The sequence below is a fragment of the Anolis carolinensis genome, chromosome 1 (assembly GCF_035594765.1).
Source record: "Anolis carolinensis isolate JA03-04 chromosome 1, rAnoCar3.1.pri, whole genome shotgun sequence".
In the NCBI taxonomy this organism is placed as follows: Eukaryota; Metazoa; Chordata; class Lepidosauria; order Squamata; family Dactyloidae; genus Anolis; species Anolis carolinensis.
Window position 1 is genome coordinate 154,387,277 of NC_085841.1, and position 24,399 is coordinate 154,411,675.

General features: G+C 42.5%; 1 pseudogene; it reads right to left on the minus strand.

Annotated features, from left to right (window-relative positions):
* Positions 1–24,399, minus strand: part of LOC100558916 (transcription factor GATA-5-like) — a 76,728-nt pseudogene that overhangs the window by 28,852 nt on the left and 23,477 nt on the right.

The following is a 24,399-nucleotide window of genomic DNA, read 5'->3' on the forward strand; positions in this document are numbered from 1 at the left end:
ATCTGGAGGACACTAGATTGGGGAGGAGGGGATATTATTTTGGGTTATTGAAGAGACAGAAGGCTGTTCTTTTTAGAAGAAGCCATGTATCATATTCTAGCCAATGTACTATAGTACCATTGAAGTCCATATGACTGCATCAGTGCATGCTACAGTCCCACACTGTTTCATGCAGCTCTATCCATCTGCTCCCTGCACTCCCAGCAGAGCAATGTGGAGGCATTGTGTTTCTATCCAATTTTACATCATTAATTTAAAATTGCTGAATTCTCCCACAGAGATACAACTTTAAATGTCACTTCCTGTTTCTATATGTGTGTATATGTGTGAGAGAAGGGTATAAATATAGCACCTAGAAAGAGGAGGAGAAAATTAAATGACACATACTAAACAATATACTTTTAGTATTCTAGTTCAGGCTCTAATCCTCAGAAGGGATTTCTTTTGAAGTTAGCTTCATTAGACTTTGTGAGACACTAGTGTAAATGATTATAGGCTAAGAACTGAGATTATAGGTTACATTCAGTTGGGCTACTTTCATACTGCCCATACTTACCATGAATTGGGAGTTGGGGGGAGGGATATAATTGAAATCAAAACTACCGAGATTGAAGGAACTGCTGTCATCTAAAAAGGTTTGTGCATGTCACTGCCTCTCATTCTTGGTTGTGCTCCTGATGTCTGAGAACAGAAAATGTTCATCATTACAACAATGTCCACGGTGGGAGAAAAACAGGCAAAAAGAAGGTCTCATTCATGCATTAATGTCAAAAAAATTAATCAGTCGCTTCTCTGCTCATCAGGGCTCCCAAAGTGATCATGTGCAATAAAATATATTTTTAAAGGAAATTAAAAAAAACAGATGAGAAATTAATTTTAAAACCCCAAGGAAGTCTGTATATTAGCAGTGCTTCAACCCATCTGGGGATTTTCATATGGATGTTTTGTGACCTTGTAATATACTCTTCCCTCTCTTCCTTCCCCATTTCTCTTCAAGGATCCTTGTATCTGACCAATCTTTGTATTTTATAAAAATTAATTGTGCCAGTTTTGTGCCTTACCTGAATATTATTTCCACCAGTCATTTCTCACCTTTTGGGATATACTTAATTCCAGATTGAGCCTTCTCCTCTACAGCTGCAACATAAACTGACTGCAAATGCAATTTATACTTTTTGCTGAGTTACCCCCATAGTGTATAGGAGGCTTAATGTAAATAAGAAAAAGCCATTTAGTTCTGTGCTGTAGGATATAAGATATGTGAACTTTAGAAAAGGTCTTATGGCTATCCAAGCAATACACTACCAGAATCCTAAGTAGTAAAATAAAAAAATGCAGTTTTCAGGTTGGAGCCTTTACATTTATACTTAAATTGTATGGAATGAATCTCCAAGTTTCAAGCAAAGTTGGGTCTATAGTAGAAAGTTTTATCATCCACATATTTTTCTCCCTCCATAGAAACCTATCATATTATATACTCATGTATAAGTCAACCTCATGTATAAATCAAGGGAAGGTTTTGAGGCCAAAATTATGGATTTTGATATCATCCTTGGATAAGTTGAGGGTCTTGCCACAGAGAGGGGAAAGTTGCAGTGCCACCTCAAGAATCTTAGCCGGTCTTTGACAATGCCAATTTCCAGGCATTCAAAAAGCCCAGAAGTGGCAATATGGCTAAGAGAGTAGGAGGACTGGTTCTTCTTTAAGAAACAGATTCAACTCAGAGATAGTTCGTTTTGTATAAGAGTTCAGGTGCACTATTTACATTGACCAGTGGATAAGTTGATCCAATTTTTGGAGATTACAATTTTGACTAGATGTTTTGGACTCATAAGTATGTTTCTCGTGGTGACTGACCACAAATAGGAGCATGGAGCAACTGTCTTGAGGTCCACTGGCTCATTTAATTCAACATTCTGTCATTAGCATTGTATTTTTGCTGGGATGGGGCCATTGTCTTGCATTTCAAGACAAGTTTATTTTTCTCTCTATGCATAGCTTTCCATATTGTGTATAAGTTTACTTACTTACTTACTTAGGCGATCCCTCATAGTTCGAGGTTGATGGTCCTCCATTTCTATTATCTTGGGGATGGATCTGTAGATGGCTGAAGAGACCTATTCTTGTTCTGCATGTTCTCCTGCAGTGAGGACATCGGTTTCCAGGTGGAAGGCGGTCTCGGTCAGGGTTGGCTTGACGGGCATTCTTCTTGGCACGTTTCTCCCTTAAGCCCTCCATTCATGCCTCTTCAAACTCTGCAGCACTGCTGGTCACAGCTGACTTCCAATTAGAGCGCTCAAGGGCCAGGGCTTCCCAGTTCTCAGTGTCTATGCCACAGTTTTTAAGGTTGGCTTTAAGCCCATCTTTAAATCTCTTTTTTTAAAAAAAGAGAGAGAGAGAGAATAAGTTTATAGTTGCATATGGCTGTCTTATTGCTTCTCTAGTATTGCCTAGACAGAAAATATACACAACCACATACATCTGGACCCCATTTACACTACAGAATTATAGCAGCATGATTTCATTTTAACTGCTATAGTTTTGTCTTGTAGTATCCTGCGGTTTGAAGTTGAGGGAGGAGCATTTAGAATCCTCAGCCCGGGAGTTTCTCTGGTGCTGATCAAACTACAAATTCCACAGAAGATTATGATAGTAGTTTAAGTAGAAGAATATAACTATAACTGTATCACTTATGGCCTGCACTATTTGCATCTTTAGTTCAAGCAAAGGCCATTTATTTTTCCTATTTTACAGTGCAGGCTTATATAGATCTACTCAAAAGTAAGTTCTACAGGTTTCAATGGGACTTTGAAGCATCTAGACTGCAGAATTAATGCAGTTTGATACTTGAACTGCCATGGCTCGATGCTATGGAATCATGGGAGCTGTCATTTGGTAAGGCACCAACACTCTTTGACAGAGAAGGCTAATGACCCTACAACTAAAGTAGTGTCAAGTTGCATTAATTGTACATTGTTGTCAATGCAGCCCGAGTTCCAAGTAAGTGGGTATGACATTCTCTCTGGGAATCTCTATGTCCTCTGCCGCAGCTCTATAGTCAACCTCTGGTAGACATTAATTACAGAGTCATGTTGGAAGGCCTAGGCCCCATTTACACTGATGATTTAATGTAGTTTCAAAACGGTATTGAAGAAAGTGGTACCACTGTGCAGATGATTACATAGGAAATCCTGGAACCAGTTTGAATGGTGATTACATAAACCACAGAACACATTAGGGCCTTTCTTTTACACACATTTGTGGGATCTTGTTGTCTGGCCACTACAGTTTGATGCTAGTTTCGAAATATATTAAATTGTCAGTGTAGACGAGGACCTAGAGATTTCAAAAGAGAACACTTGTCTAGGCAATAGGCATGTATAGGTCCACCAGAATTATTCTATTGGAAGTTGACCATAGAGTCATGGAAAACTTAGAGATTCCTTTCGGGTTGTTTTCTTTGGTGAAAAGTTGTGTGAATTTGGGGGATCTTTTGGAAGGCAGCAATTTCCATACCTTCATGGGGGTCCAGTGCCCTCACCCCAGTAAATGGATTGGGATGACTATGTGTGGATCTTTTCTAAGCATTGGTAACTCTGGATCCAACTCTTAGAAACCAAATATCAATTCACAGTGGGATACGCTCCCTGAAATCAATTAAATTCAGAGTAGGCATGTATAACCTTGCATTGTTATGTGTGAACAAACTCTGTTGAACGCGGCAAGACTAACATCAAAGTAACATGCATATTATAGCTCTATATTTTAAAAAGGTGTTTAAAGAACCAACCAAATAGATTATTCCTTATGGTTTACTTTTCCCCCTCAACACTGTCCTGCTATGTGTAAAAATACATTTTTTGAAACCTTTTGAAGAGATGTTGTTGAGGCAAATAAAAAAAAATACTAGCACATTCCAATAAACACTGGTATGAAGATTTGTATAGGTTATTGTGACCCTTTCAAAAAAGCATGACATTTTAACAAATAATACATGCTATGCACAAATTATCGAGGCTCGGCAATACCAACAAAACAAAAAGCATTTGACGGGGAACAAAACAACACCGCTTTATTGCTTTGGAGGAAAATATGAAACAATTGACCATCTTTACTGAATTTCTTCAGTTCTGTCAACCTCCAACAAATGTATTAACATGCGAGCACCAACAGAAAGGCACATAACCTTAATGCAAAACTGGATCAATTCCCTGGCCACATATGTTGCACAAGGACAGGAGGAATGACTGCTGGTTTGTTTCAGTTACCACATTTAGACCTAAACCAGGAGGATTGTTATTGCATGGCATATGGGGACTGTCTGTTAAACTCCTGTTAAAATACCACCTTTTATCACTTCACTGAAACCTGTTTTGTGTGCTGCCAATAGTTCATCTGGTTGCAATGACATGAGGTGTTTTGAAAGATCAAAGCAAATGCCTAGCAAAAGAAATTAGTGATTATTTGCGATTTTATCCAAACAAAATACAATCCAGCTCTAATGATCCTTCGTTGGCACTGTCTGTGGCTAAATCAAATCTATGAAAAATGCCCTCCCTGAACGACCTGGACTTAATAAAACTTTAGACCAAATCCCTCCTATCTGGACAAGGTGATGGAGAGCGCAATTGTTTCTCAGCTCCAGGCAGTCTTGGATGATTCAAGTTATCCAGGCCCATTTCAAACTGGCTTCAAGCAGGATTCGGCAATGAGACTGCTATGGTTGCAGCTTAGATAGATGTGACAGCAAGGAGTGCCTGTTATCAACTTCAGCTTTTATACCAGCTGCACCTCTTTGCAGAACTGCAGGATCCAAAGATACAGAGTAGGCTTTTAAACAAGGGCTGGATGGTCATCTGTTGGGTGCTTTGAATTTGATTTCCCTGCTTCTTGGCAAGGAGGTGGCACTGGATGGCCCACGAGGTTTCTTCCAACTCTATGATTCTATGATCTTATGTGCTGGTAAGTTTATGGTTGGATTTTCACAATGCGCTGTACATTGCGCTACCTTTGTTTGGAAATTTGGAAAGTTCAGTTAGTGCAAACATGGCAGCCAGATCGATCACTGATATATTTAAGAGTGATCTTATTGTACTAATGTTAAATCATTCCATTTGCTGCTAATCAGTTACAAGATACAAAATCTTGATATTGAAGACCTTCAATGTTTTGCATGCAAATAATCTATGGGATTGTCTCCTCCTGTATAATGCATACTATTATCCATAGTGTGACGTTATCATGCCAAGTCCAGAAAAATATTACCTGTAAACTTGAGGGTTGTATTGTACTACACTATATAGTCCAATGTAAATTGCTAAAGATAAATTTCATACTGTGCATATTTTGACAGTGTATGTGTGTATGTGTTCTTCAGAGTCTCCACTTTATTCAAATAATGTGGGTATTTGTTTAACTATAAATGCAGAGCACCCATTGGAATTGGATGTCTTCCTGTTGACTTCAATCTGTTGCCCTCTTGCAACAGCATATAAATATTCCTCAATAACCATAATACAAAATTGATGCATATAATCACTTAATTGGTAAAGCTTGAAAAACCTGGTGTTCAAGTGATATTATAAAAGCTTTGCCCATAGTCTCTAATGTGCATTAGCTCATCTAGGCCTACTAGATACCACTTGATGCTACAGTGATCAAATGAAGAGGCTCTCTCTGTGAACTATTCCCATTGACTCTGATGATTCAAAAATGCCCAGTAACAATCAGAAATACTGATGATGCATTAAAACATCTTTACCAGCAACCACTGTTCCATATACTTCATCTGATGATATTCTTACTAGAATTATAAAATTTCTATCAACCTATTGTGTTTCGCATACATCAATGAGTCATTCCAGATCATTACATACCTAAATTTCAGCAGATTGCCTATTATCATATCAAGTCATTTTTAAGGAATGAAGAATATAAGGCCAACATCATGCTACAGTCTGACTGCTAATACGCCAGAATCTGGATCATTCCTTTCCAGTTTCCAGCCACAAAACCATGCCTTCCGAAAACTAGTTCCAGAAAGTTGCTCAGCCATTTAGAGCAGGGTGCATGATGTAATAGAAAGGGCCAGAATAAGCTAGTATGAGAAAGATGACATATGCTAGTTGTTGCATTATGTTAACCTCGTCAGCCTATTTTTCCAAAAATGTCTGTAGTTTTATCTAATGTCAAGTCTGTGTCCTACTTGTGTTTGATATTCCATCATGTTGTAATCTTGGAAGTAGAACATAGCTGGCTGAACAAGTCAGAAGTATCTAATAAAGTTCTAATGCAGCGGTTCTCAAACTGTTCTCCAGGGAGGTCTTGTGGCTCCACGAGAGGTGCTCAGGGGCTTCATGGGTGCCCTGCCTCCTCTGGGGTTTCTGCTATTATTATAATTATTATTACAAGGGCAGGATGGCCATCTGTTGGGATGCTTTGATTGAGTTTTTCCTGCATGGCAGTAGGGGGTTGGACTGGATGGCACCACGGGTCTTCAACTGAAATACTGTTAAGTTTATGTTGGTTAAAATTCTTCATTTTAAATATTGTAAAAAAAAATTTTTGCACTGTGTGAATTAGTTCACACAAACACTCTCCATCCAACTGCCACTGGCCTGGCCCAAAAGTTTCTCATGGATCCCCAATGTTTATATATTTCAGATTATATATAATATAATATAATACAAACATTTCTTAAGGCCTCGCGAGAAACTTTTGCTTCAGAGTTGAAAAGTTTGAGAACCCCTAAAGATTAAGAACAAGACCAGACATCATAATGAATTATAACTGTATTCACCAGATCATCCGAAAGCAAAACTTTCACTATTCTAGAACTGAAATTCTGGCTAGGGAGATACTCGATATGTATTTCAGTTTAAAATTATCTTTGTCTCCCTGTCGCTACAATTAACAATATTGTTTCCAGCTATTTTCCTTAAACTAATATTATGATCTCAAATGCCAACACAATAAGGTAAGGTAAGCTCTTGACCTTTTCTCCAACAGATTTCTGAGACCTGAATTCACCCATGACCAAGGACTGAGGCTTCTGAGAAATGACTAACTGAATCATTTGGAGAACTAAAGACTGAGAATCATGATGATAAAGAGAGAACTGCCCCTTAATGTTAAAGGAACATACAGGACTGGTCTGGAAAGTGCCTTGCAGAATATTCATCACAGTTCTGAAGGTTTTTTCTCCTAAAGGTTAAATGTGAAGAGAGGAAGGCCTCCTTCCCAGTTGTCCTTACAGTATGTGTTTGCCTTGCAGAAATATTCAGCGCTTTCTTTTTGACTTTCCTCATTTTGTTGTCTTACAAAATGGCATTGAAATAGATGTGATTGGTATTATTACCAATTCTACTTCAGCTATTCAGCACAGTGAAGGGTCAGAATAGTTTTATTGGAACAAAACCAAACTGGCACTTTTTAATTGTGTGGGTATTCACCCTGAATGGAAACACCCTTGCCAGGAAAATCTTCATGGTAAATCTCAACCACCTTTGTGCATAGAGTCATAGAATCATAGAGTTGGAAGGGGACTCATGGGATATTTAGTCCAGCCCCCTGCTGAATGCCGGATCTCTAAAGCATCCCCAGCAGGTAGCTGTCCTGCCTCTTTTTGAAGATGTTCAAAGAAAGAGAACCCATCACTTCTCTGGGCAATTGCTTCCATTGACAAGCTGCTCTTAAAACAATTGGATTTCACAATTACAGGAAAAGGGTTTTCTGTGCAATTGTGAAAAGAATGGCTGCACTACAATCCACATTTATAAAGCACTAGCTTTGCCAGGCCACACGTTGCTGTGGCTTATGGGAATCATTTGTTGGGTAGGTGGAATAGCAGTGAATAGCCTTGCAGCCTCAAAGCCTAGCTGTTTTCTTCTTATGGGAATCCTTGTTTGGTGAGCTGGAATGCAATGGAATAGAATTGCTGCTAGGAAGCCTGAATACAGTAGAGTCTCACTTATCCAACATTCACTTATCCAATGTTCTGGATTATCCAACGCATTTTTGTAGTCAATGTTTTCAATATATCATGATATTTTGGTACGAAATTCGTAAATACAGTAATTACTATGTAGCATTACTGCATATTGAACTACTTTTACTGCCAAATTTGTTGTATAACATGATGTTTTGGTGCTTAATTTGTAAAATCATAACCTAATTTGATGTTTAATAGGCTTCTCCTTAATCTCTCCTTATTATCCAACATATTCGCTTATCCAACATTCTGCCGGCCCGTTTATGTTGGATAAGTGAGACTCTACTGTACTTGCGTTCTAGGGAATTTTTTGGGGGGGGGGGTTGCTAGAATTGTAATGAATAGCCTCGCTGTTTCAAAGCCTGGCTGCTTGCTACCTAAGGGAATCTTTGGTTGGTCAGCTTCAATAGTACAGAGTAGTATCACTGCTTCAAAGCCTGGCTGCCTTCTGCAAAGGTTAATCCTTTGTTGGTCTGGTTGAATTGCACTGAATAGCCTTGCAGCTTCAATGCCTGGCTGTGTTATACCTAGGGGAATCCTTGTTTGGCGAGCTGAAGTAGCACCCTCAATCAAAGAGCCACTTTGGAGCCTGGCTACTTCCTTTGTAGGGGAATCATTGTTTGGCCAGCTTGAATTGCACTGAATAGTCTTGCAGCTTAAAAGCCTGGTCGCTTTCTACATAGGATATCCTTGCTAGGCCAGGTTGAATGGGACAGAGTAGCCTCATGGCTTCAAAGCCTGGGGGTTTTCCACCTAGGGGAAATCTTGGTTGGCCAGGTTGAATAGCACTGAATAGCCTTGCTGCTTCCAAGCCTGGACGCTTTATACCTTGTGGAATCCTTGGTTGGCTAGGTTGAATAGCAATTAATAGTCTCGGTGCAGCAGGTATGAATGCTGCAATTAGCCACCTTGATTAGCATTTAATGGTTTTGCAGCTTCAAAGCCTGACTGCTTCCTGCCTAGGGGAATTCTTTGTTGGGAGGTGTTAGCTGGCCCTGGTTGTTTGCTGTCTAGAATTTCCCTGTTGTCAGAGTGTTGCTCACTGTCCTGATTTTAGAGATTATATTGTTCTGTATTATTATACCACAGTAATTATTATATATTTATAATCTTATATTATCTGCTTGGGAGCCCCAGTGGCAGAGTGTGTAAAAGCACTGAGCTGGAGACCGAAAGGTCCCAGGTTCAAGCCCCGGGAGCAGCGTGAGCGGCCGCTGTTAGCTCCAGCTCCTGCCAACCTAGCAGTTCGAAAACATGCCAATGTGAGTAGATCAATAGGTACCGCTCCGGCGGGAAGGTAACGGTGCTCCATGCAGTCATGCCGGCCACATGACCTTGGAGGTGTCTACGGACAATGCCGGCTCTTCGGCTTAGAAATGGAGATGAGCACCAACCCCCAGAGTCAGACATGACTGGACTTAACGTCAGGGGAAAACCTTTACCTTTACCTATTATCTGCTTAGAACTGGATTATATGAGGCCCCTTCTACACAGCTGTATAAAATCCACACTGAACTGGTTTATATGGCAGTGTGGACTCAAGATAATCCAGTTCAAAGCAGATATTGTGGATTATGTGCCTTGGCATTCTGGGGTATATAGCTGTGTGGAAGGGCCTTGAGTTTACATTGCCATATAATCCAGTTCAAATCAGATAATCTGTATTTTATAGGCAGTGTGGAAGAGGCCTAAGTGCACTCTGCCAGTGCCCTGGGCGCCATTTTGACTGAGGGAGTTGCTAGGACACGAAGGGGGCGGGGCCTAAAGGCAGCAGGGGGAGTGGCAGGTAGGGAAAGTCTCTTCTTCATCCTCTGTAATTTGGACTATTTTTCTAGGTTTTTTATTGAAAGACATAGATTGGATGACTATGTCTTTTGTGGATTTGCTGTTTACTCCATAGTAAAATGTCACATTACATTTTTATATAGACATCTGTACTAGTATCCAATAGTATTATAGCCTATCTGAGGTTGAATAAACAACCTGTGAGAAATTATAGTCCATATTATCTCCATGGGCTGACACACTTCCCTTATCTATTGGATTACTGTTTGATATATCTAGAACTTTAATTTTATATATATTTAAAATCACCATAGTTTGTTTACATTCACAATATATTGGATCCACACATGTTATTGGCCAAAGTTTTTGCTGCTGTTATAATGACCAAAACAATGCTGTTGTTGGATACTTAAAGATGGCATAAAGGTTTAATTGATACATATTTCAGTTGTCAACCACCCCAACCCTCACCCAAAAAACTATTTATAAGAATACAATAGTCTAATGCAACTATGAACAGTTGAATGTCAACCCATCTAGAGCATCAACTTACCATTGCTTAGGTGATCATCATCATGATTGACATCTATATATATAAAAGAATTTAAAAAAATTCGGCCTAGGACAAAACAACAAAACTACACATCCCAGAAACACTAAACTTGGCAACACAACCCCTCATCCATGCCTCTACGTTCATACAACAAAAAGAAAAGAAAAATAAAGTCCTAATTAGAGGGAAAGGAATAATTGTTTTTTTACCCAATTGCTGCCAGTTACAAGCCTAAACTCTGCCCACTTGGACTCCTAGCAACCTACTCAGCCCAGGGGACAGGCACAGTTAGGCCTCAGGCCTCTTCCACGCTGCCTATAAAATACAGATTATCTGATTTTAACTGGATTATATGGCAGTGTAGACTCAAGGCCCTTCCACACAGCTATATTACCTGTTCATAGTTGCATTATAATCTTATATTATCTGCTTTGAACTGGATTATCTTGACTCTGTGATCGAGGTGACCTCCCCTCCAGGACTTTGTAAAAGATAGTTCAAAAATCAAGACTTTATGTTCTATATTCCATATATTTATAGTAGAAGGTGATTGAGACTTTTTACTGGAGTTTACTGTGGATTATCCCTGCATTCTGAGGCAAGAGATAACAACTTCATGAATTGTAAAATCATGCTGCCAGAACTCCACTTCTCCCCAGATGTTGTATCAAATGTTTTCTATTGTTTATATCATTCATGATTCCCCTTTATGCAATGTCACCCACCTTTATGGATTCTCCTTTATTTCCTTGAAATCTATCTACCTGCCTATATGTATTTGTACTCTTTGGGATCCCCGGAAAATATGTATTCTTCCCAGCAGGGTTTATGTTCCAACTTTATTTTATTTTTCGTTCTATCCCATATAATTGTCAAATCATGAAATCAAATGGGAAATATTATGACCCCAACGTGAACTCTAGCCCTATGACCCAGACCTCCCTTCCCAAAAACAAAAGGATAATCTGCCACAGTTTAATCCCATCTCATTCCGATCGCATGGACAATATAGGGCGAGTCACCAAACTAAAGGTGACTCGCCCCCAAGGCAAACATTGTCACATCTCAGGCCAGGGCGCCGCAGGAAGGCACCCTGTGGGGCCGTCAATGATGGCTCATCAACACCCATCACCCCTTCCCGTCTGACACCCCAAGACATATCTAAAATCTGTGAACGTGACAGGACCCCGGACATCCTTGATGGGTGTCATTAATTCCTTTAGAAATCGGCTGGGCCAGAATTAATCAGATATTTCCTGTCCGGTCACCCCATTGTCTCAATAGCTCCCGCCTCCTCCTCTCTGATTGGCCCGAGAGGGGACAAAAAGCGGCTCCCTATTGGGCCAGCAGAGCAAGGCGGGAAACGAAAGCCCGCCTCGTTCAACCTCTCAGCCTATCCGCGATCAGATGGGCAGGGAAGCGGGGCGGGAGATTCAAAGGGCTGTCAGACCGAAACATTGTATAAATATGGCTTTATTTGAAACATATGTTATGCTAGTAGATTGAATGATCGCTACTAGTGTCCATTCAGCTGAATCGCTCAATAAAAACTCCTTGGCGGATTTTCCTTCAACTTGGCGGACCTTCTTCATTTCGGCTTCAGGTTGTATTGCGGCTTATATTCTTCTTTTGGCTTCGCCAGGGTCCGTTCCCTCAGGACCGGATCGGCTCTCTCCTTAAGGGGCCCGATCCCCCAGAAACGCGGTCGATAACATAATTTGGCTTTACCACGAAGGGACTCGCTTGGAAGTTCCAAAAATCAATTTTTTTAGGCTAAAATTCCAAGCGGCGACCTTGGTCCAGATATTCTGGGACAGGTTGGGGAGAGAAACGGCTGCAAGGAGGGCCCTCCGACCAACAATTTGACCTCATTTCACATCCAAATTTCTCTGGCAGCCCCTTTCTCTCTCTAGATCTGATTCAGGGTACTGAACAAAGGAGCCAGATAGGAGGAAGCAGATTTTTAGCTCCTCGAAGGAAAGGCGCCAACGTGAAACAGGGGACGCCCTGTAAAAAAATAAAAGGGAACCGGCCCCGTTGTTAAGACCCAGGTGGGCGGAGCCTTGGAGGTATTGCACTTCGGATCAGGGCTCGGTAACAAATTCCTGGTGAAACGCGGGAACATCTGGCGCCCGGGGGCGTGTGAGAACAGTCTGGCTTGTAAGATTACAGGTTCAAGAATCGCGGGGTAGGGGAACGGTTGTGTTCCCGGGGCACCTGCGGATTCCACGGACGCCAGCCATTCAGTCTTGGTGGAGGGAACTCTCGGTAGGACGAGCGGCACCTAGCCGGTTGGGTGAGTCGTTACTCCGTTAACTGTCAGGTACTGGGCAGGGGCTGAGCCAAGAATGGGTGTTTGTTCAGCACGTCTAGGGTGTCCCACCCCAGCAGACATCCCCAGGGATTCTCCATTGGGTAAGATCCTGGCCAATTGGGGTGGGCTTTGCATCGAAAAACATGGTGCAGGCCAGGTTGGGCTAACTCAGAGCACATAAGTGGCCCCTTGTGGCCCTTGAAGGGGGAACAGCTTGCCCCCCCCCCCCTTGCTCGAGTCGCCGAATTCGGAGTGTTGACCTAAGGTGACTCGCCAGGGGAAGGGCAAGTGGTCCCAACTTGCTTATGCTGCGATGTTCATGGCCTTAAGCCAGAGGGAGAGTGGAAGGGGGGAGGGGGGTCCAAGTCTTCCCATGCAGGGACGTGGGCTCCAAACCTACCCTCCTCAGAAGCTCCTCTCTAGACCTACTTCCCCTTACCCCCTCCTCCAGAGGATTTTCTGGACACATTTGCTTGCCCTCTCCCCCAATCCTATCCCTACTTTTTCTCCTCACCCTGAGTCCTACACTGATCCAGGACTCCCAAATTGGCCTTCCAAGGGAACCCTTACTTCAGGGATCCCCCCCCCCCAAGAAATTCCCCTCCAGAGAGTTCAGCCCAGTCTAACGTGAAGGAGGGCTCCCAGCCCCCTCCCCTCTCACCCCGAAACACACCTGATCCAAAACACTGTTCCTCTTCTCAAGTCACACTCTCTCAGCCCCCATCCCAGCCGTTCCTTTGAAGCCTGATGCCCCCCCCCCAAATTGTATCTGCCCCTGCCACTCAACTCCTGCCACATTCTGAGTTTTCCTCAGATGGGAAGAATCGCCCCACCATCCCCCTCCTTCTCTTGCCCCCACCAGGCTCTCTCTCTCTCTCTCTCTCTCTCTCTCTCTCTCTCTCTCTCTCTCTGCGCTCATTCCTCTCTTGGAGAGAGAGGAGAAGGAGGGGCCGCGGGGAGATTGTGCAAAGAGGACACTTTTTTCCTCTTCCTGTTTTTGGAGGGGCAAAGGGGGGGAGAAGATTCAGTCCTGAAGCCTGCCACCAAGATCTATAGTTCTCCAAGGATTGCTTCCTTCTTTCAAATCAAATCTTCTCCAACTTGATATTCTGCCTTGCCTACCCTCAAATTGTACCCTTTTTTTCTTTTCTCTCTCTCTCTCTTCCCCGGCCTGAGTGAAAATCTCTCTCTCTCCCTCAAATCTCAAATCCATTTCTCCTCTCCTTCCTCTCTTCTCACCTTTTAAGATCCCTCATTTCCCTTTGTTCCCATTTTCTAGACACTATCCCTAAGATTTTACCTCAGTGTTGTCTTATATTTCCTTTGGTCCTTACAAAAGGGGGGAGGGGGGCATTCCTTTAGCCGCTTCTGTTTCTTAATTTCCCCTTTTTCTTTCTTTCCCATCTGGGAAGCATGGCAGGGGATTTGGGTGGGGGAAGGGGACTCCCAGAAAAGTGTTGATTAAATTTTGTGTGTTTATGTAATGTGTGGGCTGTAAACTCTTCTCTACTCATCCCTTTGCCTTAAAAGCCACCAGTGATATATAGTTTTCTGGGAAGGAGGGCTGGAATGGACTAGCTTAGTGCTATGCTCTCTCTCTCTCTCTCCCTTTTCTTCTGTGCCATCTCACCTCCCTATTTTCAAAGGTTCAAGCCCTAATATTTTGTGAGACCCCCCCCCCCCCCAGAGAAAACCTGCTGCTTCTGTGGTTTTAACTTTTTCTTGTCTCTCTCTCCTCAAGCCTCCCTTATCTTAGAGAGAAAAGGGGGGGGGATGGAAGAATTGATGTATTTTTCTATATGTGAGTTTTTTTCTCTCTCTCTCTCTCTTCCACTTCATGTTTTCCTAGGCCAAAATGCACTTCAACATTCTCCTTTTTCAAAGCTCCCCCCCCCTTCCTTCCCAGCATCCCCATTTCTCCTTATAAACATTCAGTCAAAATCCTGGTTCACTTTTATAGTAAAGGCACTCTTTCACTCTCCACAGTTCCCCAACAATCTCCTTTCTTCCTTTCGGGTCCTTCTCCCTCCCTTTCCCTGAGTGCATGCGTGTGAATGTTTTAAAAATCCCTCTAACTGCCTTTAATTATGAGGGGGGGGCAGTACAGAGTCCAGGGGACCTTCCAGGCACAGCTGAAGAGATCCAGAGGACCGGACCCAACCACCTGACTGAGGACATCAGACCAGACTGCAAGACCCATAATCCATACCTGCCACCATGAACAGTTCTAAGACCTGGGTAGGGGCTCTCGGAGTGCGCTGTGGATTTCATGCAGCAGCTAGAACCCAGAGGCCATTGGAGATGGTCCTGTGAGGGTAAGCCCGGACCCCCAGTCACCCAGAAGAGACAGCCCCACCTGTGGCTGATCTGAGACCCCCACGGGGGAAGCAGCCCCATCTGCCTGGCTCAGGGGCTAGAGACTAAGACACTGCTGAAAGGATTCTTGCACATGGCAGGCTTTTATGGCCAGACCACCGTATGGTGCCCTCCAGCTGGCCTGGTTCTGCCCTGGCAAAGGGCTACTGAGTGCAGGTCTGCCTTTGACGCTGCCAAGGAGGCCCTCATGACATCACCAGGGGACAGAATTGGCCGCCATGGCAGAAGATGTCCCAGAAGAAGTGAACAGGATTCTACCAGTGACCACCATGAGGGAAGGATGTTCCGCCCTCACCAGAGCTGTGCCAAAGAAGGACCCCAGGACTGCTGGAGCCCTCACAAGGTATGAGTGACTTCCCTGACTAACCCCACCACGGGAGGGAGGGGGGGCTTATAATCTGTCCTTAGTTTCCCTAGGCACTCTCTCCTTTCCGTCTCCTCTGTTGGAGTGTTGGACCTGCCTGCAGTCACCAGGAGGCGCCGTGCTGTGAGGCGCAGAAGCTGTGCCCAGTTGCCCCCAGCTGCCAACTACAAAGGGGGGCCCAAGCTGCAGCCAAGAAAAGGCAGCCAAATGGGAGTACTGCATCACAGCCTCCATCATCCCCAGCCCTCACCACCTCCACCTTCATGCTCCATTTCCCATGACTCCAGACCAAGGGACATCTGTTTCAACACCATGGGATCACCCACCACTGACTGAACCTCAGCTTTCACCTCTTCAAGCTCCTGCCCTCCAACAAAAAGGCACAATCTGATCTACCAAGGCAGAGGCCCTGCATGCAGTGAAATGTCGGGGCTTTGGGAAATGTTCACAGCCATTTCCAAGCCCCGAAGGGGGGAAAATGTGATCGAGGTGACCTCCCCTCCAGGACTTTGTAAAAGATAGTTCAAAAATCAAGACTTTATGTTCTATATTCCATATATTTATAGTAGAAGGTGATTGAGACTTTTTACTGGAGTTTACTGTGGATTATCCCTGCATTCTGAGGCAAGAGATAACAACTTCATGAATTGTAAAATCATGCTGCCAGAACTCCACTTCTCCCCAGATGTTGTATCAAATGTTTTCTATTGTTTATATCATTCATGATTCCCCTTTATGCAATGTCACCCACCTTTATGGATTCTCCTTTATTTCCTTGAAATCTATCTACCTGCCTATATGTATTTGTACTCTTTGGGATCCCCGGAAAATATGTATTCTTCCCAGCAGGGTTTATGTTCCAACTTTATTTTATTTTTCGTTCTATCCCATATAATTGTCAAATCATGAAATCAAATGGGAAATATTATGACCCCAACGTGAACTCTAGCCCTATGACCCAGACCTCCCTTCCCAAAAACAAAAGGATAATCTGCCACAGTTTAATCCCATCTCATTCCGATCGCATGGACAATATAGGGCGAGTCACCAAACTAAAGGTGACTCGCCCCCAAGGCAAACATTGTCACATCTCAGGCCAGGGCGCCGCAGGAAGGCACCCTGTGGGGCCGTCAATGATGGCTCATCAACACCCATCACCCCTTCCCGTCTGACACCCCAAGACATATCTAAAATCTGTGAACGTGACAGGACCCCGGACATCCTTGATGGGTGTCATTAATTCCTTTAGAAATCGGCTGGGCCAGAATTAATCAGATATTTCCTGTCCGGTCACCCCATTGTCTCAATAGCTCCCGCCTCCTCCTCTCTGATTGGCCCGAGAGGGGACAAAAAGCGGCTCCCTATTGGGCCAGCAGAGCAAGGCGGGAAACGAAAGCCCGCCTCGTTCAACCTCTCAGCCTATCCGCGATCAGATGGGCAGGGAAGCGGGGCGGGAGATTCAAAGGGCTGTCAGACCGAAACATTGTATAAATATGGCTTTATTTGAAACATATGTTATGCTAGTAGATTGAATGATCGCTACTAGTGTCCATTCAGCTGAATCGCTCAATAAAAACTCCTTGGCGGATTTTCCTTCAACTTGGCGGACCTTCTTCATTTCGGCTTCAGGTTGTATTGCGGCTTATATTCTTCTTTTGGCTTCGCCAGGGTCCGTTCCCTCAGGACCGGATCGGCTCTCTCCTTAAGGGGCCCGATCCCCCAGAAACGCGGTCGATAACAACTCCACATTGCCATATAATCCACTTCAGCGTGCATTTTATACAGCTGTGTAGAAGGGGCCTCATATAATCCAGTTCTAAGCAGATAATATAAGATTATAAATATACAATAGAGTCTCACTTATCCAACATAAACAGGCCGGCAGAACGTTGGATAAGTGAATATGTTGGATAATAAGAAGGGATTCAGGAAAAGCCTATTAAACATCAAATTAGGTAATGATTATACAAATTAAGCACCAAACATCATGTTATACAACAAATTTGACAGAAAAAGTAGTCCAATGCTCAGTAATGCTATGTTGTAATTACTGTATTTACAAATTTAGCACCAAAATATCACAATGAATTTAAAACATTGACTACAAAAACATTGACTACTAAAAGGCAGACTGTGTTGGATAATCCAGAACACTGGATAAGCGAATGTTGGATAAGTGAGATTCTACTGTAATATGAAATAATTACTGTGGTAATCCAGTCCAACCTAATTCTGCCATGGAGGACACAATCCAAGCACGCCCAACAGATGGCCACCCAGCCTCTCAAGAAGAAGAAGAAGAAGAAGAAGAAGAAGAAGAAGAAGAAGAAGAAGAAGAAGAAGAAGAAGAAGAAGAGGAGGAGGAGGAGGAGGAGGAGGAGGAGGAGGAGGAGGAGGAGGAGGAGGAGGAGGAGGAAGAGGAAGAAGAGGAAGAGGAAGAAGAAGAAGATCATACAATCATAAGGTTAGGAGACACCCCTAAGGATCATCCAGTTCAACTTCCTTCTACCATGCAGGACAACACAAACCAAACACTCCTGACAGATGGCCATCCAAGATCTGCACAGTAATAATACAAATCGAATAATAGAATCAGACAGTTAGGAGAGACCCCTAAAGGCCATCCAGTCCAACCCAATTCTGCCATGCAGGACACAATCCAAGCACTCCCAACAGATGGCCACCCAGCCTCTCAATACTAATAATAATAATAACAACAACAACAAAATCATACAATGCTAAGGTTTGGAGTGACCCCAAAGGATCATCCAGATCAACTTCCTTCTACCATGCAGGACACAATCCAAGCACTCCTGACAGATGGCCATCCAGCCTCTACATAATAATGATGAAGATGATGATGATGATGATGATGATGATAATAATAATAATAATAATAATAATAATAATAATAATAATAATAATAGAAGCATAGAACCCAAGAGTGGAGAGACCCCCAAGGGCCATCCAGCCCAACCCTTTCTACTATGCAGCAGGACACAATCCGAACATTCACAACACATGGACAACGTATAAATACTATACAATGCTACACAGGGATATAGACCCCCTGTACCCTCACCACTTTCACAGTACACAAACAACCAAATGCATACTAAACATAAAGACAACCATACAACAGACGTTCAATACCACCACTACCTCAACAAGTTCTCACCAACACCACCAGACAACGCCACAGCAACGCGTGGCCGGGCACAGCTAGTGAACGTATATAGTTTTAGCTCTCTGTTGTGTTTATTCATCTTGCAAGTAGCTGTTCATGTTTGACCCCCTTCCTCCCCCAAACAAGGAAAGTCAAAGGGGACAAAGAATTTCATACTACTTTGTGCTAATTTCAAATAATATATTATACTACTTTTGTATGTATACGACTAGATTAGATAACGGTCTGTAAACAAGCACTATAATTTCAACAGAAATGGAATATATTTCACCACAGTAAGGAAGATTAACTTAATAACCTATGAGTGCAATCCTAGGCTGCTGTCCAGATAGTAATTGTTGACAGGGCAACTTCATGGCTAGGAGACTCCGGTGGCGCAGTGGATTAAACCCCTGTGCTGGCAGGACTGATGACTTGGAGGCTGGGTTGCTGACCTGAAGGTTGCTGGTTCAAATCCAAACAGGGCAGAGCACAGATGAGCTCCCTCTATCAGCTCCAGCTCCATGCGGGGACATGAGAGAAGCTTCCCACAAAGATGGTAAAAGCATCAAAAACATCCGGGCGCCCACTGGAAAATGTCTTTGCAGACGGCCAATTCTCTCACACAGAAGTGACTTGCAGTTTCTCAAGTCCTTCCTGACACACACACACACAAAAACTTACCCTTTGACGGTTCTTACTCTTTATACCAGCCATGGACTGGACATGCCTTGTTGAGATGTTGTTAAATTGCAGAGCTCATCAGCCCTAAGCAGCATAGCCAATATCAAGGAATATTGGAAGCTGCAGTCCAATAGTAATTGAAAGATTGCATTTTGTCAACTTTCAGTGTTGGACATATGGGATCTTTAATTAGCCAGGTCAACAAGATGATGATTTTATTGCAGGCTACCTTCTACCAGACTGCCCAACTAGTCTGGTGATTGTTACAGACCTGCCAAGGTTTCTGGCAAAGGCATTTGTAGTTCTATGATTCCACTTCAACTGTTATGGCTGCAATGTGTGGAACATTGTGATTTATAATCTGGTTGAGACACCAGGAGAGTTCTCAGGCTGGAAAGTCCCTAACTACAAATCCCAGGACACCATAGGATGGAACTACGGCAATTAAAGTGGAATCATACTGCTATAAGTAATGATTATACTTGGAAGTCTACTACTCATTTATGATTGTGTGAAAGAGGTCTGGACTTTCCCCTTGTTTTTAATTTAATAGTGATCATGGAACTCTTTCCACATAAAGTGTGTGCTCTAGTGAACTATGATTCCTCCTATAGCATGCACAACATATAACCTTATATGCCTCTATATGTCCATTCTGAAAGGATATCCTAACCTACAGAAAAGAGTCATAGGTTGTAAAAAAAAAAAACAACACACAAGATTTTACCTAACAACAGAATTTAAGTTATGAGTGGTGCAGATTTGAGGGTTGCTAAAAATGTCTTTCACCATTTAACATACAAATAATTTTTTTCCACTTTTTCCACTTATTTTGTTTTTGAATAGAAAACAAAGCTGTCTGGAATCCTTTGGCTATGTTACAATGGCTGAGCTTGAAACAGACAGATTACAACCATCAGTGTTCCCCATCAAGCATAGTCATGGGCTCTACAGGCTGGGAGAAACTGGGAGATCCAAAAACAAAATTACTTTCCCAAATACTGCATAGAGATTAAGCAACAAGAGGCCAACAACAACAAAAATCTGTTTATCTTAAAACACAGAGCCTTTGCATAGCTGTTGCACAATGTTGACTTCACTTTGGGTGCATCAATGCTATAGAATGAATGCAGTTTGATATCACTTTCATTGCCATGGTTCAGTGCTATGGAATCTTGTAGGTTTATAAGGTCTTTCACCTCTGCCAAAGAGTACTGGTGTTCACCAAACTAGAATTAAAGTAGTGTCAAACTGTTCTCCGCGGAGCTCTTGGGGCTCTGCAAAGCATACTGAGGGGCTCTGCAGTTCCCTCCTCCTCCTCTTTCCTCCTCTTTCTTTCTCATCCCCATTTCTACTTCCCTTTCTGCCAAAAGCCTTTTTCCCTTACCTTTCTTGCCCCCAGACCCTTTTTCTCTCACCTTCCTTGCTTCCAAAACTGTTTCCCTTCCACTGGTTAGGGGGTGCTTTGATTGTGCAGCTGAAAAAAGGTTGAGAACCCCAGTATAGACGGACTCTTTGTCCGTAGCCTTGAACATTTGAATGCCACAGAGACTGCTCAGGGAAACAATCCCACTGCAGGTTCTCATCAATTTCTAGGTCAAGGGTACACAATGGGCAAATGATGCTCTGCCATGGTGAATTTTGTTGGACTGTTCTGTCTCTTCCTCGCTTTAAAAAGGCCTGCTCTAAAAGTGACTTGGGACTGGAGAGAGCATAGCGTGCCTGTGTGTGAGTCTTTGTTAAATAATTCAAATTTAAAAGCACTTGAACTTCTAAGCTCACACAATGTGCTGCAGCATAGGAGTCTGACAAGTTCAGCGTCAAAGAGACTCGGCGAAATGCAGGAACTGATCATCGTTTTTCCCTTCTGAGACTGCGTATGGTATTGGGCTCAGATAATGCTAACAGTAAACTCTGGCAAAGCGTACGTGTGCAAGTGTGGACGAAAGGAAAGGCACCTTTCCAGTGCCATGTTCCCGTTTCCTTCCAGCCCTTCAAGTGCTTGTCCTTTATTCAAACCTCCCTCTTCACTATTATTACCCATTTGAACAAGCGGTTGATTTCTCTCCTTGCCTTCCTTGGCTCATCATGCCTCTGATTGCTATTATGACTTATTTAGCACGACTCTGACTTTTCAGAAAGCGGGAGCACATCTGTCTGCGGCAGGCATCCGCACGCGGAGGGTTGCTCTCCCCCCTCCTCCTACAGCTTCTCCTTCCAAGTATGATTTGATAAAGTTGAAATCAAGGGCTGCACTTTACAAATCACTTACTCAGGAGCAGGTCTGTCGAACTCCATAAACAGGGCTCTCAGGCAAGACACAGGTGCTGCCAACTTGGAAATGTTTGTTTCAGTCTGTGGGTTGCATATGATTAATGGGAGTGAGGAAAGGGGGAGGGAGCAAAGACAAACACCAGGGAGATTCATAGAGGCCACAATCCCCCTTAGCTAAGTGTTCTTAAGCCAATAAATGTCAGTAGATTCAAGTGCACTTAACTCTCCACATTAGAAAGCAGCCAGCATCCATGCAAGTCCCTTTTTTCAGCCTCCCTATAATGTATAAACTAAACTAGGGTTTTAAAGTAGTTTAACTAGGTTTTTTTTAGAAAAAGAGTATTGATTGCTGATCAGAATCAATATTAATTTTATTAATAATAATTTTAACAATAAAAATAGTTGATCTTCAGTGGGATTCAGATTCCACTAGGAGATACCATTTCAGAAGTGATGGTAGATGCTTTGAGGACAGCGAGATAGTAGTAAATGCAGAGGAAATGATAATGATAAGAATAATAATATGCCACCCTCTGTCTTTACTGATTAAAATGCAGGTGTTCTACTAATACCCATTTATATCTCAGAAGTTATGGGGATATTTGGAAGACAGCAAAATAGCATTAAATATGGAGGAACTAACAACAACAACAGCAATACCTGCTCTTGTCTTCTTTGGGATTCAGACACAGATGGTCCACTAGGAGATATCCATTTGCATCTGAGAAGCTATGGGAAATGCTTGCAGTTTTAAATGCAGAGGAAATAGTAATAGTAATAATAATAGTAATAATAATAATAATAATAGCCTATCTTCAATGGGATTCAGACACAGGTGGTCCACTAGGAGATATCTATTTGCACCTCAGAAGTTATGGGAGATGCTTGGCAGTATTAAATGCAGAGGAAATAGTAATAATATCAGCAATGTAACAAAATTTGAAAGATTTTATGTTCCTGGTTTAAAAGTGTTATTTCCTGTTCAATTGTGTGGTACTTACTTTGAAAGTAGTTCCTATACTCCAGAAACTTCATTTTTGTGGCTGCCACAAACTATATTGAATTGGTTGCGACTCTATGAGATATTTGTTGAAAAACTACAGCAAAATGTGCTGCAGGAAGTCCAGCAAAAACAACATTTTTTCAATTTAATAAACTTTTGCCACGTTTTTATGATAGAATCAATTAGGAAATAACATTGATAACCCAGGAACAAAAACTATGTTACCTAGTGTAATAAATATTTCAGCCCTTGCCTTGACTGAGTTTGAGAGGCAAGAGGTCCACTAGGAGATATACCCATTTCCATCTCAGAAGTTATGGGAGGTTCTTGGTGTATTGAATGCAGAGGAAATAATAATAATAACAGCAACAACGACAATAGTAATAAAATTGCTCAGATAATAATAATAATAATAATAATAATAATAATAATAATAATAATAAAACTTTATTTATATACCGCCCTATCTCCCAGATGGGACTCAGGGCAGTTTAGTCATAAAAGCAAACACAAACATTACATAACAACATAATACACATTATTAAACAAAGTAAAACAATAAAATTATAACAATAAATCACACTTACATGACCAGATCAAGGGGACGGGAACCATAAAACCAATATATTAGAATGTATCATTTTAGGCTAGGGAAATCTTGTGCAATATATTCAGGCCCAGAAATCGGCGATAGTCCAATGTAAGGGATTGCCTGATCTCTTTTGGCAGTGCATTCCAGAGCCAGAGGGCCACTGCCAAGAAGGCTCGTCCCCTCGTCCCCACCAGTTGCACTTGAGACGGTGGTGGGAGTGCGAGAAGAGCCTCCCTGGAAGATCTCAAGGTCCGCACTGGCTCATAGGAGGAGATGTGATCACTGAGATAGGTAGGGCCCGATGATCCATTGGATGATCCATGATGCACAAATACCATCTGCCTGTGATAAAGAACTGGTGGGATCACAAGCCTGAAAAAAATTACTGAAAATGAACATGTAAAACTACTCTGGGACTTCCGAATTCAGACTGACAGAGCACAATGCTCCTGACCTCACAATCTGTTAAAAAACAAAGTATAGACTGTCTATGTTGCACTCCCAGGTGACAGCAAAATCGATGAGAAGCAACTGGAGAAATTGATGGGATATGAGGATTTAAAAATCAAACTGCAAAGACTGGCACAAGCCAGTCAAGGTGGTTTCAGTGGTGATCAGCACATTGGGTGAACTGCCTCAAGACCTTGGCCTGTACTTAAAAACAATTGGCGCTGACAAAATTGCTATCTGTCTGCTGCAAAAGGCCACCCTACTCGGATCTGCACGCATTATCCGCCGATACAGCACATAGTCCTAGACACTTGGGAAATGTCCGACGTGTGATCCAATACAACAGCCAGCATAGTGATCTTGTTTGCTGTGTACTAATCTTGTTGTGTATCAAATAATAATAAAACAGCACCTGTCTTCAGTGGGATTCAGAGGCAGGTGGTCCACTAGGAGACACCCATTTCCATCTCAGAAGTTATGGGAGATGCTTGGCAGTATTAAATGCAGAGGAAACAACAACAACAACAACAACAACAACAGCCCTGTCTTCAGTGGGACTCAGAGGCAAGTGTTCCACTAAAAGATAGATATTGATTTGTATCTCAGAAGTTATGGGAGATGCTTGGCAGAATTAAATGCTGTAGAAATAATAATAATAATAATAGCCCCTGTCTTCAGTGGGATTCAGAGGCAGGTGATCCACTAGGAGACACCCATTTCCATCTCAGAAGTTATGGGAGATGCTTGGCAGTATTAAATGCAGAGGAAACAACAACAACAACAACAACAACAACAGCCCTGTCTTCAGTGGGACTCAGAGGCAAGTGTTCCACTAAAAGATAGATATT